The 2,331-nt window shown below is 34.8% G+C and overlaps 1 pseudogene; it reads left to right on the plus strand.

Annotated features, from left to right (window-relative positions):
• Nucleotides 1–518: 518 nt before the first annotated feature.
• LOC102588905 (ras-related protein RABA4d-like) lies at nucleotides 519–2,075 on the plus strand (annotated as a pseudogene).
• The last annotated feature ends 256 nt before the right edge of the window (nucleotides 2,076–2,331 follow it).

A 2,331-nucleotide genomic window follows, 5' to 3' on the forward strand; every position in this document is an offset into this window, starting at 1 on the left:
AAGGCAGGACACAGAAATGACCATGAGGGTCATTACAGATATGTATTGGTGAATTTGGTGTGAAAATGAAAGCTGAAAGAGCAGCAATGTAGATATTGATATGTATATTCACTTAGATTTATAAGCTGTGCATTTAGGCTGAAGAATAAGAAGAGTGGGGTCAAAATGATAGCATTTTAAAGTCTTAAAGTAGTGAAGCTCTCATAATTCCATATACTATTATTCTTCTTTGACAGTGTAAAAAGGGAAAAGTAATTGTTGCTTTTTTTTTTCTTCCAATTTTTCATCTTTCCTATGAATGTATGAAGCAAATTCTAAATTCCACACATAATTTCAAATTTATGAGATATTGATCTTGCTCATTTCCATATTTACTGGAGATCTTGATTTATTTGTATCTTTTCCGATACAAATTCTGATCAGCACATATCTAATTCTCAACCATATGCTAAAATCCAGAGATTTGGAAGATACATTCATTCAAATTTTGGATTGAAGGGGAAAATTTTCGGGTTATAATGTCTTCGAATTTGTATGCAGATCATTACAATAAAAAAATTGATTATGTTTTTAAGATTGTTTTAATTAGAGATTCCGCAGTTGGTAAATCTCAACTATTGGCTAGATTTGCAAGAAATGAATTTAGTTTAGATTCAAAGGCCACAATTGGGGTTGAGTTTCAAACAAAAACTTTAATTGTTGATAACAAAACTGTTAGGGCACAAATTTGGGACACTACGGGACAAGAAACAATTTAATTTTTCAATTTTTCTATGTTTGGTTCTTTTTAGCGAATTTTTATGCAGAGATATTGTCTTTCTTTTTCATTTTTTCACGCAATCCATGCAAATTTAGCGAAAATTTTGTGCAGGTGATATTAATTAGTTTGAAATTATGTGTTAGGCATGTTAGGACGTTTACTTTAGGTCCTATGTTTTTCTGAAAGTCGTTTGGTTATAAAAATATAGAGAATTTCTGGTACTTTTTATTTTTGTGTAATATTGGTTTGAGATGAGCCTAAATGGAATGACCTGGTTAGTGAAGATTTAGATAGCCGACCCTAACTTGCTTGGGATTGAGGCGTTCTGGGAGTTAGTACGTTTACTATTTCTTGGAATTGTCTAGTTTTGTCAAAGGTACAAAAAAAACATAGAGAAATCCTAGTGCTTTTTATATTTTATTTCGTGTAGTATTTGCAAGAGTGTACCGTGCCAACTTGGAGGGAAGGCCAAGGTTACTGTACATCACATCACTCAAATCTTCTACTCTCACCATATGTAGTTCCTCCAATTGAGCTAGTATTGATAAGACCCCTCCTGAAATCCTTATAAGTGGTTTAATCTTATTCCAAAACTCTAACCTAATTAGCTTGGTCAATTTTCCTATCTCCTCTGGTAGCTCATCTAACTGACATATTACCTCCCCAGATCCCAGTTTTGTATGTCATACTAACATTTTCCTTTTGTTAAGCTATGTTGCTTGGACTCTCGAGAAAAATATTTCCGCACCCGTGTCAGATCCTCCAAAATGCTCTACTTTTGAAGGATCTGCTTTTGAAGAATCAAGACAACATAGTGAATTTGATTATTGTTGTAACTCAATGAATCATCTCTCATTTCTCTCTCAGCTATTGAGCAGTAACAAGTGCATATTATCGAGGTGCAGTTGGCGCAATGCTAGTCTATGACTTAACAAAACGCCAATCATTCGATCATATGGCAAGATGGCTGGAGGAACTAAGAGGTCACGCGGACAAGAACATGGTTATAATGCTCATCGCAAACAAATGTGATCTAGGAAGTCTTCGAGCTGTACCAGTTGAAGATGCTCAAGAATTCGCAGAAAGGGAAAATCTCTTCTTTATGGAAACATCAGCTCTTCAATCCACAAACGTTGAGGGTGCATTCATGACAGTTTTAACAGAAATTTATAAAATCATTAGCAAGAATACGCTTATTGCAGCTCCAGGAGCTGATTATGGGAAGTCACAATCTTTAAAGGGAACCAGGATCGTTGTTCCTGGCCAGGACTCGGATTCTGGTGGGAATAGTGGTGGTTGCTGCATGTCGTCATGATTTTTTATCGAGTTCTGGAGGTCTTTTTATTTATCCGAAATCATAATATAACTGGGAATGATTTATGTTTTATGTAGAATATGGAATTGTTGTTGATGATGAAGTTGATTTAGATAGTTTATTTAGCTATTTGTGTATATAGTTCATTAAGCTGTTCACTGGGCATCAGGGGCGGAGCTACAACCCTGTCTATGGTTTCTGTCATGTATTTGTGTTCAAAATTCACATAATACGTATAAACAATTTATCCAGAATC

The sequence above is a fragment of the Solanum tuberosum genome, unplaced genomic scaffold (assembly GCF_000226075.1).
Source record: "Solanum tuberosum cultivar DM 1-3 516 R44 unplaced genomic scaffold, SolTub_3.0 contig00333, whole genome shotgun sequence".
In the NCBI taxonomy this organism is placed as follows: domain Eukaryota; kingdom Viridiplantae; phylum Streptophyta; class Magnoliopsida; order Solanales; family Solanaceae; genus Solanum; species Solanum tuberosum.